The sequence below is a fragment of the Tiliqua scincoides genome, chromosome 1 (genome assembly GCF_035046505.1).
Source record: "Tiliqua scincoides isolate rTilSci1 chromosome 1, rTilSci1.hap2, whole genome shotgun sequence".
Classification (NCBI taxonomy): domain Eukaryota; kingdom Metazoa; phylum Chordata; class Lepidosauria; order Squamata; family Scincidae; genus Tiliqua; species Tiliqua scincoides.
The window spans coordinates 205,588,286-205,602,105 of NC_089821.1; the positions used below are offsets into that span (position 1 = coordinate 205,588,286).

The window sequence follows — 13,820 nt, forward strand, 5'->3', positions numbered from 1 at the left end:
CTGGAAGTTCGGCACTTCTGCATTTGAAGAAACCAGGCAAAGAGGAGTTGGATGATCTGCTTTCCACTTGCTTATAGCAGGCAGAGAGTGGATCAATGTGGTTCAGGTCTGTGGCAGGCTAGAGGAAGGTGCTGGCCTTTGGGTTGAAACACCCCTGCTGGCCATTCTCCTATCTGCCACTGATGCAACCCATATCAACTTACCGTACGAGTGGACCATCTCTGTCTTCACGGGGTTGTTCAGACTTCTGCCAGAGATTTAGCCTGGTGCTGATCTGAGTAGCCCCATTGGGCAGACTTCAGCATGACTTGGGGTAAGGGGAAAATATTCCCTTAGCCCAAGGAGACCTGCAGTCAACTCCTTACCTGTACTGGGCCATTCAGTCCAGCTGCACCAGTGCTAGTTAGGATTGAGTTGTCCATGTCATTAGATCAGAACCTTCAGGAATAGATAAGGTATCACAGCATAGGATGCAGCTGCTCTGTGTTCTTTCCTCTCCACTGGTGCTCCATATTTGCTGCTACTCTTTGATGTCTCCAGAAGCCTGCTTCCTGCCACCAGCACAAGTTTCTAAAACTGAAGGCAAAGAATGATTGAAAATTGTCTGAACCAGCCATTTTCAATCACTATGCCGTGGCACAATAGTGAGCCGCAAATGGCCTGTAGGTGTGCCACGGGAGTTTGGGGGAGGATCATTTATTAGTAGGGCAATTGGGAAATGTGAGCCCCCCCACCAACAGCATGGTGTGCTTTGTCAATTGGCAAAAAACTGATGGTGTGCCTTGACAATTTTAGTACCTTGTCAGTGTTTCATGAGATGAAAAGGGTTGAAAGTCACTGGTCTGGACAGCCAATTTTGCCTCTGCAGAAAACATGGATCAACTCCACCCATGGTGTTTTCTTCTTATTGACAGCTCCTTAAAATATGAGCGACCCCTAAAAATTATGAACAGGCAGTGATCCTAGATAGAAAGCAGCCCCAAAGGTAAATTACTATTCATTCATATTTGTGGGTGTTGGAACACTTTTACACATGAGTTTGGGATGCCGAATTCTTCTGGTGCATTTACATTTTTGGCCCCGAATAAGGTCAAAAGCCTAAGCTGCAATCACAGATGGAACTCAAGTTATAGTTTAATAAATGCCAATGACAAGGATACTGTGGAGAGTGGAGGATAAAGTCCTCTTAAGGAGAGCAGGAAGCTAAATGCATCATTCCTGTCAGGGTAAGAATTACACTGAGCAAGCAGATGGCTGAAGCTCATTATTGTGCAGGCTTGGAGAACTGAGGGGTGAAATAGTGGTAAATTAAATTAGTATTCACATGAAATGAATGGCAGGCTATGAGGAACGTCAAATGCAATGTTTATTTCATGGCACATTATACCTGCAATGGATGCGTGATGAAAGGCATTTAACTAATTTTGGTTAACAGCAAATGGGTTGCTAGATGGATGTGAACAGCCACCTTCCCTCATTTCTTTGCACATACAGAAAAGGGATGTTGAGTGTAACATTTGAGCAGCAGCAGAGGTGAAACAGACCCCTTAAATATTCATATACAGCCTACAGTGTCTCCAGAGGAAGCCCAAGATGGTTTTGAGCCTGAGGCAAAATATCCAGATATTGCCCTCCATGATGGTATAATATAACACCGTAATTGACAGTTTGCAGCCCCGTAATGGTACCTCAAAGTCTGCCACCTGAGATGGGCCACCTTACCCTGCCTTGTAGGGAGCACAACCCAGATTCCCTGAAGCAGACGCAGCATGACTTTTGGGAGCATGCCACAGAGTTCCAGCTGGTACTAGACTCTCTCTGCATCCGCCATTACCTTCACTGCCAGAAATCATCCCCTTTGCTACCTTGGTGGGCAAAAAACAATTCAAATTCAATTCAGGTCAACTTTCTCAATGCACCCAAATCCAACAAGCCACATCACACTCAGTTCACCTCAGCACCTGGTCATCCATGCAGCATATTTGGAAACTGCTAATTCAACATCAATGAGGAAGTTCAAATAGCAAAAAGATGCTTGTAACATCACACCTGGTTTTATTCTTCCTGCATTTACAGTTCTGTGCTAATTTAACAGCAGGGAAGCTTTCATGTATTTGTTTATCTAAAAACATATCTTTACCGCCTACCCTTCCCTTATAGGGATGCCCAAAGCAACTTGCAACAAATACATTAAAAGCACCATATGCGCACTAAAAATATAACTGCAATGAAAGTAGAAAAACTAGAGGCAAACAAAACATTCACAACAACAACAAAAATAATGAAGGGAGCAGCACACAAAGCACAGTGTAATCAACAAAAGGCAATAATAGAAAACCTAGAAAAGCTAAGCGGGAACTAAAGCTAACAGAAAACTTAAACTGACAAAGATTAACAGAAAAGGATTATGAGGACACCATCACACAGAAGGCCTGTCCCTTGTAGCTGCCAACCTGGCCTCAGCCGGGGGGGGGCATAAGCAGAAGGGCCTTCTCTATGACCTTAGGGGAACAGGCCAGGCAATATGTATACCTTTTGATACTTCAGTCCCAAATCATTAAGGGTTTTTAAGAAAACCAGTGCCTTTAATTGTGCCCAGAAATGAACCAGTAGCCTCTGTAGCGGCAGCTCAGAGGTTATTAAAGCACTATACCCCAGACACCACATGGGCTGCCTCATTCTGCACTAATTGAGGTTTTTGGACAGTGTTCAAGGTGGCTCCACATCGAGTGCATTAGTTGATGTCACCAGGGCATAGACCACCATGGTAAGGTACAAACAACTCAAGTATGACCACAGTTGGTACACCAGCCTTAGCTGAACAAAGTGCTCCCTGGTCACTACCTCTACCCCCTAGTGAGCCAGGAGAAGCAAAGAGTCCAGAACAACTCCAAGTTGTGAACCTTTTCCTGTAGAGGCAGAACAGATTGATGATCCAGCGTATGCATCATGGATTTTCAAACAAAGAGGACCTCTGTTTTGTCCAGATTTAATTTAATCCTATTCACATTAATCCAGTCCCCAGTTGCCTCCATGCAGTGCTACAGAATTTTGACAGCCTCCCTGGGATTAGATGACACAGGGTGATAGAGATGAATGTCATCCACATACTGCTAACAGCCAACTTCAGAACTCTGGGTGATCTTCCCCAGCAGTTTAATGTTACTGTTACATATATGGGACAAAATAGACCCATGTGGCATTCCACATGTCAGGGTGCAAAACAGGTGTCTGAAATCTGTCAGCCAAGGACCCAAACATCCCCCAAGTCTGCTGGTATCCCAGCAGGGTACCATGATTGAAAATAGTTGAGAGGGTCAGCAGGACCAGTAGGGATGCACTTTCCCTGTTTAGTCCCAGGTATAGATAATCTGCCATGGCAACTAAGGCTGTTTCCACCCCAAGGCACGGTCTGAAAATGAATTGAAAAGAATGCAGATAATCCTTCCAATCTTCTGGAGCTGACACCCCAACACCTGCTCACTAACCTTGCCCAGAAATTGGAAGTTGGAGACTGGCTGGTAGCTATTCAATACAATGTTGTGCAGGGAGGGCTTCAGAAGGGGGGAGGGAACCACAGCCAGATTTAAACCATTTCTGCCCAATGTTGCATATACGCAACAAGGATCAAAGGTGTACACCTGTGGGCTGGGCAGATATGGGTTAACACTGCTGACACCCCCTCTATCAGAGATGAATTCATCACCCTGTCTCATCCAGCCTCCCAATAAGCTCCCAGGCAGCTCTAATAAGCTGAGCTAGGCAAAGGTCCAACAGGCAGGTTCAAAGAATCTTGCCTGCATCTTCAGGTTGCATAAGCTAAAACGAGTCCAAAATAACAAGACCAACAGACACTTTGGGGACCGCAATTGGACCCAAGAACATAAAGTCTGACAGATGCAAGCAGTGTTAGCTGCAGAGCACTTAGCAAATTGATCACGGTGAGCAACCAAGTTATTTATTCTCACCCCCTTGAGAAACCAGATAGAACAAACTTTGAACAACCCAGAGAAGCTCAGCTGGGTGGCCCTCCACAGACACAGTGATGGAAGAGAAAACAGCCTTCTTTGCTGCCATCACCACCACTGAGTAGGGAGCTCTTACCCATGTTTGATTGAACTTGTCCCAAGTTTTCTTCCAGTCACTCAAGGCATTTGCCCCACTGTTTCATTGCACAAAGTTCTCCAGAAAACCAGGTAGCTCCACGGCAGTGGCTGTTCAGGGGCAATCCACAGCCCTGGTAGTTTCCTTATTCCAGGGATCCACCAGAGCATTCGATGAGTTGCTGTCTCTGACAGCTGGAAAATCCCCCCGAGCCATCAGGAATCTTTCTGGATCCACAAGGGGACACACCTCTGCCTGGATACATTTCTCTCTGGATAACAACAGCAGAATAGGGGTAGCATATTTATTCTAAAAGTTAATCAAGACCCAGGCACATCTTACTTCCTTAATGACCCTCCCCAAAGCTGCAGAAGTTGCTATTAATCATTTCTTTCAAACAGTTTAAAAAAAATCAGATCTGGACTGACGGAACTGACAAGTTATCAAGCAACGGGACTATCCAATAGTTCCCATCCCTGTTTGCCCCCCGCAAATCAATATGACTGTTACAGCAGATGCCAAATTAGACAAGGCAAATCTCAGTTTCATAACTCAGCCTCTGTACCTGGTGCAAGGCAGAATTGTCAGCTCATCTGTCATTTGGCTGACTTACCCACTGGCTTGTCACACTAATGGGGTGTTATATTTTGATTATTATCTAAATTTCTTTCCCAACACCTGGTATCATTCTCTTTTGTTTACCCTGGCTCAGCCTCATGAGGCTAATAATAGATCATTCCGCACAGTTGTGGATTCAAATGCATTTCTTTAACTTCCTACAAGATCGGACACAAAATCAAAAACCAGCTGAGGACTGCAACACAATTTACACAGACATCCCTTGCTTCCACTCTCTTGACATTCCGTGGTTTGCCGTCAAAATATGAGGCATCAAGGCATTTATCACCCCCAGATACACATTCTATCAACTACTGAAAAAAAATTTCTGTAACTTCTAAAAAGGATTCTAATGTCAAAAGCTTACCTGCAGGCTGTGATTATATAATGAGTAGGGCAATGCGTTCTGAATATGCTCCTGAGTGCTCCCATAAACTAATGCTTTTCTGGCCGAAGGCTGAACCTTGGCTACCAGGACAATTTCTGGTGCCAATTTCTGGCTGCACTTTAAGCTCACACACCTACAAAGGTGATCAAAATACCTCAACTTCTTCTAAAACATATCTTACAAACAGAAAGAGAAATCATTCTCTTCCAAGGCCTACTCAAAGCTTTCCTTTGAAATTAGTCCTTGTTTACTAACAATATTGTATCCTGTCTCCAGTTACTATACAACCTACCAGGAATGTGATGTATTCATTTTCAGGCCTGCCCAGTGGCCCTGAGTCTTCTGTTGCCAACATTTCAAGTTTAATATCTCTGCAACATAATTTTCAGCAATACCAACCTCCTCACCTCCCCCATTTAGGTTACAACCAACACGCACAGAAATAATCTACCGGTACATCTCCAAAGCACCACTGGAGTGGATACACAGCACTTTATAAGTTAACGTAAAAGGAAAGGGGGGGGGCCTTTATGCTAGCACATGTGCATTGCATGTGGAAGGTACTGTGTTAAATCCCTGGTGTCTCTGGTTTTTGCAAACAAGTTACAGGTAGCAGGACTGAGAAAGAATCTTGTCTGAGCATTGGGGGAACCACTGCCATTCACTGTAGAATTCACTGCCATTCACTGGGTTAGCTAGCTAGATCAGCATAAATGCAGCTTCAAGTATGACTTGCTACAAGATGCTGGACAAACACAACAAGTTCCTAGAGGACAGGTCTATTGATGGTTACTAGCTATGATGGTGATGCACTACCTCCAGGTTCAGCTGCAATATGCTTCTCAATACCAGTTGCAGGGGAGCAATGGTGGAAGTACAGGTGGAACCATTTTATGTGTGGGGCTTTCATTCCCTGAACCTCCACAATTGGGAAAATTCATGTGTTGCCTAATCAGACCCTGAAATGAGGTGATTTTACACAAATTGCATAGTTATGCAAATTGTGTACAGTTAAGCAAACAGTGCTACAGCCTGACACTTTCAGATGGAAGAAAATTAAGGCAGAGGTTGTCAATCATTTCCCCTGCTCTTTACTCAGCCCTCACCTGTTGCCCACTGTTCCCACTTGTTTCGCAGGTGGGATGCTGAGCTTTTAAGAGCCCGGTTCTATGCATTTCTACTCAGAAGACCTATTAGAATCAATAGGACTTACTCCCAGGAATGTGTGGGTAGGGTTGTAGCCCTAGTCCAGTTCTTTGCCCGCCTGCTTAGAAGTAAGTTCCATTATAGTCAATGGGGCTTGCTCCCAGGAAAGTATGGAGAGGATTGCAGCCTGAGAGCCCAGTCCTAAGCCTGCCTACTCAGAAGTAAGCCCCATTCTAGTAAATGGGGCTTACCCCCAGGAAAATGTGGATAGGATTGTAGCCTAAATCTAATGTTTTGGATTGCTGGGAAGAGTTGCTTGCTGGTCTGTTTTGTTTCCGTAGGCTGGAGCATAGAGAGCCTGCAGCATCTCAGTCTGAAGGAGGGGGGAATTAAGCAAACATGCCCTGAGTTTTTTAAAGCAATCTCCTGTGTTACTACTGCATCAGCCCCTGTCTGTGTGAGAGAGAGAACCAGAGCGAGCAATCCTCCTTGCTACACCTGTTCTGGCTACTGAAGTTTTTCCCTTGGCTTCTCCTCTTCAGCCTATTTGATGGCTCAGGGGCTAAAGGAGTCTTACTGTTCCTTCCCAAGGCACTCTTCCAGAGCCTCTTCCATTGCTCCAGGGCTATTTCTGTGCCTGTGCAAGGCACAGACTTTTTTCAGTGTTTTGGGCTGCCTTGAGACACCAGCACAGGGCACAGGTTTGTGAGACTTTGAATCCCCCCCCCCCATTCATGCTGAGATAAATCTGCAAATAAAAAATCTGTGTATAAGAAGGTTGTACCTGTATGCTCTTCTCTTCTGCTTATGGGCTTCCAGAAGTTGCTAGTGGGCCACTGTGGAAGACAGGAGGCTGGACTACATTGGCCATTGGCTTGATGGAGCAGGGCTTTTCATAAGTTCTTATGCTCAAAATGAATCCCTGTTCCAAGGAGGCTACTATCATGAGCAAGCTGGATATAAGAGAGGCAAATATTACAGCAGCAAGAGGGAGAGAAAATGGTAACAAATGCAGTTGACACTTTTGTACGATACTGACAGCAGCTGGTGTCATTTCATCAAGTAGGACAAAGGAAAAGAAGACTATAGAAACAGAGAAGGAGCATTGGACTGGGAGATTTTATCCTGTCCTTCACACGCGTGCATTTGCCCTCCCTTTTGTTTCATCTTTCATGCACATATGCCAGTAGGGAGAGCCCCATCCCACCCCAGCTTTGTAAGTTCCATGCCTGCATATGGACACTGATGGTTACAGATGCATTCTATGCAGCAAGCAAATAGTAAACAACTCTCTTATCTATGTAACCATTCATGGCTTTGTCAGTCAAGTTCTCGCTATATCTACCGTTTCCTGAATTTACAGATTATGGATGATTTCAGGTAGCTTGGTAACAGCCCATTCATATAGTGATAATTAAACTGTGCAGGTGTTTCCTTCCCCATTGAAGGGTAATGCTCTTAGTCAGCAAGCCTAGACTTTCCTGGGAGTAAACTCCATTGAACACCATGAGAACTGCTTTTGAGTACACACACACACACACAGAGGATTGCACTGCTAGGAGATGAAATGTTCACTTCCTGGTGAGTCACCATGTGATGAACCTTCAGAACAGCCTGGCTGATGTGCAAGAATTGTAACCATCATGTATAAACTTTAGATGTCTGAACCCAAACATACCATACCACGAACATATCATTAGTACATTCTGTATGGCTCCAATGGCAAATGCATTATAAGCTAATAATTTTGTTGCAAAGAGATAAGTAGCAGGATTCAGTAAAGATGACCATTAAGTTCGGGCAGGGTGAGGGAAAAGGACCACCCAGGACTCAGGTGTACACGTATTAATATGTTCATGGGAAAATAGTGGCAGATGAAATTAGAAAAACAAGAGGAAGTCTGTTTTAATGAACAAAGATGTTGTTCATTCTTCAGGTGCATGTTGTAAAAGTAACCAGTACTGGTAAAGCAGCCCATCCCTTAGCTCATCTCTCGCTTGCACCACTTATTTTCTTGCATGCTGGCACCAAAGTAACATTAAACGTAATCAGCATTTAGATTTCTAGCACACACTATTCTGGAATTTACCCCCTCTTCCAATCCAGTTCTTCTGCCAGTCCTCGTATCAATCTCCCAAAGTTGCCAGTAGCTGTTCTCCGTATATTGTTCCAAAAAAGGTGGCACATTGTCAGGATAAGAAGGTTGCCTTTGGCATATTTTTAAATCTAATATAGAAGTCAAGCTTATGGGAAACTGCTCACAAATGCAGTTTGTTAGCCAGGTTGATTAGGATAGCAGAAAAGCAAATAGCAGAGTGGGGAAACGGAAGAACACTCTCTTAACAATAAAACTACAACCAACACCAGTCTGGATAATGTCAACCTGCCCTTTTACACTTTGCAGTTTAGTAACTCTGTAACCCAGTGGCCCTCATATTAGAAATCACAGGATTGGATAAACAAAGCAAAGTCCAGGAAGTGAACAGGGGGTGATCAAAGGCCATGCTGCAGGAGCAGGGAAATATAGAAGACAAAGCGGTAGTGAGTTACCAGGCTCTTAGGGGACCATTTCCAGCACAGCAGGCCATGGGACACACTCTAACAGTATTTATGAAGGAGCTGCCTGGGTGGTTTCTCTTCACTGGAATTTTCCTGCCAGTGATTTTGCTTCTGTTGCTGCTTATTGCCTACCTCAGGATCAAACTGATGGAGGGTGAGTCAGACTCCACAGTGGGCACTTAAGGGTGGGCATGTGGGCAGAACTATTAATAAAAACAGTTTTGATTTGAATTTAACTGATACAGTAATTTAGGTACAGGCTAGAAAAGTAATTCAGACCTCTTTTGGTTTCTTAGAAACACTTCCCCACCATATTGCTAGTAACTGAGGTTATCCTCAGCACGGTTTCCCAGCACACATCCCATACATTTATCTTTCCTTCCAATAACATATCACATATTAAGAACATAAGAACAGCCCCACTGGATCAGGCCATAGGCCCATCTAGTCCAGCTTCCTGTATCTCACAGCAGCCCACATATTGTCAATATAATTAGGTTATCATGGGTTCTGGTGGGTGAGATCTAGTGCAAAGTACTAGTTTTATTACATTTCCAAACCAAAACAGAGCTACACAGACTCATGCTAAATATCAAATGGTTGTACAGGTGCCTCTGTTCTAGCCACCACTAGATGGCCCCTGATGCATTTGGCCAAATTGCAGAGTCATAGTTCTATAGAATAGTTGTGATTTAAAAAAATAGGGTCTAAAGGCCCAATCCTATCCCAACTTTCCAGTGCTGGTGCAGCCATGCTAGTGGGGCATGTGCTCCTGTGGTGGTGGGGCAGTCACAGAGGCCTCCTCAAAGTATGGAAACATTTGTTCCCTTACCTCAAGGTTGCATTGTGACTGCAGCAGCGCCGGAAAGTTGGATAGAACTGGACCCCAACTCTCTTGCACCAGTATAACACACTTGAAGCTGCAAATGTTTGCTGTATATACAGCAGTGATATCCATACCAAACCAGTGGTGGTGATATACCTGCATCTGCACTTTTAGATTTCCATGTGTATCATCCACTCTGTATGCCTGTGCTGTAGAAAACACCGGTGTACATGAAATAAGTAGGTTTGCCATGTTGGGGGGGGGGGTTGCCATTAGTAGCTAACCTAACTCACTCTCACTCATCAATAGAGTTTAAGGTCATGATGTTAAAAAAAGGGGGGGAAAGTAGCACTGTGTTTAGACCAGCCTAAATAGAAAGCTTTTCTATATGGCTTCAAGTCTCCCACTCCCCAGTTTATTTTTCCAATTCAGATTGAGCTGTGAATATCATTTATGCAGATATTTCTTTGACATTCAGAAATCAACACAGAAAGCTTGGAACTCTGGCCAAAATCTGACCTTCTGCGCTCAGTTGAAGCTACAGCTTCTGTTCAGCTGGCATCAACAGCTCTCCCTCCAGAACAGCCATGCAACAGGACTTAGTGCTAGGACTGGAGGGGGAAGGAGACAGGCTTGTTGGTCATAACTGCACATGCTGGTGAATGAAATTGGAATATTCCTGCCTGTTATCAATTCTCATAATTGTTTTCTTGCCCCTGGACCAGTTTGGCATGTTTCTGTTGCAAGCAATTTAGAAGAAACATGAAACTATATAATCCAAAACTTTGTACTATCTTTCAAATAGATGGCAGTTTCTTCATATGTAATCTTAACCATAATTTAATCTTCATACGTAAGCACTACTCATCATGTTCCTCAAGATGCAAAATGGAATGGTACAATTATGTGCATACTGGAACTTTCCTCTTTTTTATGCTTGCTTGCAATCTAAAACTGGCATTTTTTAATCAGTGAATTAATACAAATCCTGACAACTTTAAGTGAACATGTTGTTTTACAGGAGGTCCCTCCAGTCAACAAGGAAACATTACTGTACTCACTGCCTTTCAACACTCCTGTAAGCAAATTAACACACCATTTTTATTCTTTTCAGTGAACAAGGAGCTATCCCTGGCCTATAATTCCACAAATACAGTCATCCATTACAGCAAATGCAACAAGATAAAGGAGCTCTAAAAGGAAGCTGAAACCATCACTAAGAAATTGGTAACGTTTTAAGGGGGTTCACTTCAAGAAACAGGCTCAGAACTACTCTACAAATTGAACAGCAGCTTAGTGTTAGGTAAAAAAGAGCAACAAAATGTGACAATTTGATCAAAAGATGTATAAAATGAACCCACTCCTGTCATTTTAAAAAGGGTTTGTAAATATTTACTCTCTTACACAAGACCTACTTAAGTGATGGATTTCTATGGCTCATTCAGGAAATTGATTCATGCATTGTATCCAACTATTTGAAACATCACACAAAAGATGGAAACAAATACAGGAACCCTTTGTTTTACACAAATATTATGTTCAAGAAACAGCATGCATATACTCTCACCTGGAAAATAAGCACTGTCTCTTTAAAAATTACAAGTCACAGGCAGGAACTGAAACCAATGGAGGGAAAAGCAGCTCAGGCATGGATTTAGTGAGTGGAATGGCAGGTGGAACTGCCTTCACCATTTAAAACTTTTTTGGTTTTGGTTTGCAGACCATGTAAAATTGAATTTGCACAAGTCAACTGCAACTAAGATGGTAGACACTTTTCTACTATTACCCCATTTTGAAGCCTCTCTCTAGTACCATGAGTACTAGAAATACAAGCAGTGAAATTATGAAACGATGCTTCTGTGTGAAAGAGAAAAGAATTCCCACAAGAACAGGAGATGACAACTAGAAATATATAAATGCCTACTGCTGCTTATTTGTATCCGATGAGCGAATGCACTTTTGGCTTTATATATTCTTAGGATGTGACGAGATTTTATTTTAAATAGAAAGGACAGTTAATTTGTAATACTTCAGTTGCAAAGGATAAAGATGTCTTCCCTCTAGGTTGAGTGATCCTTGTTGGAAACATAGTATCTGCATGGAATTGTAGTTCCATGTGAAATAGCGCTTGTGAAATAGAACTGTTCCCTTACTATGGACCTCTTCCATGTAATAGGGTTATGATAGTGAAATGGACTCTAAGCACATTGGTGACAAGAAATCCCTCCAAAAACAAAAACACTTATCTCTCCAAAAACAAGGTATAACATTACAATGTTTTTAAAATACTTTGCAGAATAAGCTTCTCCACCTTGTAGCTACTCTGACAGGGAAAAGAGAGGTTTTTTCAACCTGAGATTCAGATACAGAATTATAAGACTGAGACACAATCCTAACAAGGTCTACTCAGAGATAAGTCCTATTTTGTTCAATAGGGCTTACTCTCAGGAAAGTGTGGTTAGGATTGCAGCCTTTAAACTATACATACTGGCTAAATTCTATTTAGACTTTATTGTTCCTCAGCAGTTTATAAATTAATTCTCAAAACGAAGTGATGAACTTTTGGCCAAGGAACACACCTTTGCCAAGTCAATATTGCATACTCTTCCTTGGATTTGGATTACCAAATCCATTTGGCTACCTAGAAAGTCCCTTAAGGCCTCTATCTATAAAGATCAATAGCAGCAAGGAATTTTGATACTAGACATTTAATAATAGGAAAGCTTCCGAACAACTGAAATGTTTAATTCCCACATGGTACGTTTTACAAAATGTCTTCCAACCGTGTAGTGATAAAAGGCTTAAACTTTCTTTTATTGTGCTTTTTGGTGTCAAGCATGTAGCGAAACATTTAGAGAATAAACAAAATTTTATTTTATAACAGTATTACAGAAAGCAAAATATCACTTAATACAACTTTAAGCTGCTATATATTTAACATGGCATCTTAACTATACACAAAGTGAACAGTGGAAAAAATAGACACAGTTAACAGGTTTTCATACAGACCACCTCAGAGGCAGCCTCAACCCATGGAGGTGGCTCCTCTCCCAAATAAAAGAATGGACCATTCTTGCACTCCTGGTTCCTTACTGTCCTCAAAACCTGTATAGTCATCAGGAAAGCTACCTGAAACAAGATAACTGCTCAACAGAAATGTCAGTCAACAAAGACAATGAGTTTTAATGCAATGCAAGCATTCTGCACGTGTATTTGTATAATGAAAGTGTCTGACATTTAACATGTTAAGAGAAAAAGCACTAAGGTTTTAAGCTGCCTAGATTATCTCTTTGGAAAGGGAGCATGTCCTTCCAACTTTATCTGGAATGTTGCAGACGATGAATTGTCCATGAAGGAATGAAACAATGGCACTGTAATGCAAAAAAGATTACCAAAACAGTGCTCATTCGGCAGAAACATCTTTATAACTCTCTCTCTTCTATATTGTACCAGCACCAGCTCCCCTTGGAAAGTGGGAGACCCCCAGAACAGAGAAAGTTACAAGGAGTTTGTACAAAATCCATACAAATCAAAGTGAAATTCTTAATTTACTTTTCTTGCCAAGTTACAGGAAAGCTTTGTTTTGTTTAATACAAAAGAGCATATTTCTTATATTATTTGACACATTTTATTTACCTGAATAATCTGAAAAAACTAAGTTATTCCAGTAAGAGACTTTGAAATCTTTGAAAAGATTATATCTAAATTAGTCAAAGATTCTCTCCTTCCTGCATCTTACACTTGCTCAAGCGAACAGTGCTTACTAAATAGTTTTGTCCACTTTCATGTAATCAAGAACCCAGTTATATAAAAACGGAAGGGAACTGTGCAAAATATAATAAATCTCTAAACCTCATAAAAAAGCCAAGAATGTTAAGAAGTGGTTACAAAAATAAAGTAAATGGCAAAGGACCAGAGAAGATAAGGTTTGGTATTGGCAATTTGTTCTGAAGATGCTTGGTTATTGTTGCCTGGCTTGGTGAATTCAGTGGAAGTGTGGTGGGACTACCAGGGTGGAATGATCAAAGTTCTTCATATTCACAAATCACGCTTTCGAAATCTAAAAAAGGCAAGCAATAAAGAATAATGTGAAACAGTTATCATAAATGTTGACAGTTGCTTAAAATCCTGTCAAATGAATTGCAATAGTAGCTAACTTTTTCTCCAAGAATCATTTTC

General features: G+C 42.0%; 1 protein-coding gene across 5 annotated transcripts in view; it reads right to left on the reverse strand.

Moving 5' to 3' along the window:
- Window positions 1-12,491: 12,491 nt before the first annotated feature.
- Window positions 12,492-13,820, reverse strand: part of EPB41L2 (erythrocyte membrane protein band 4.1 like 2) — a 125,358-nt gene continuing 124,029 nt past the window's right edge. For all 5 annotated transcript variants that reach the window (XM_066614573.1, XM_066614565.1, XM_066614549.1 and 2 more), the window contains one exon: window positions 12,492-13,701. The gene's annotated coding sequence lies outside the window, so the exon portion shown is untranslated. The remainder of the gene's footprint in view (window positions 13,702-13,820) is intronic.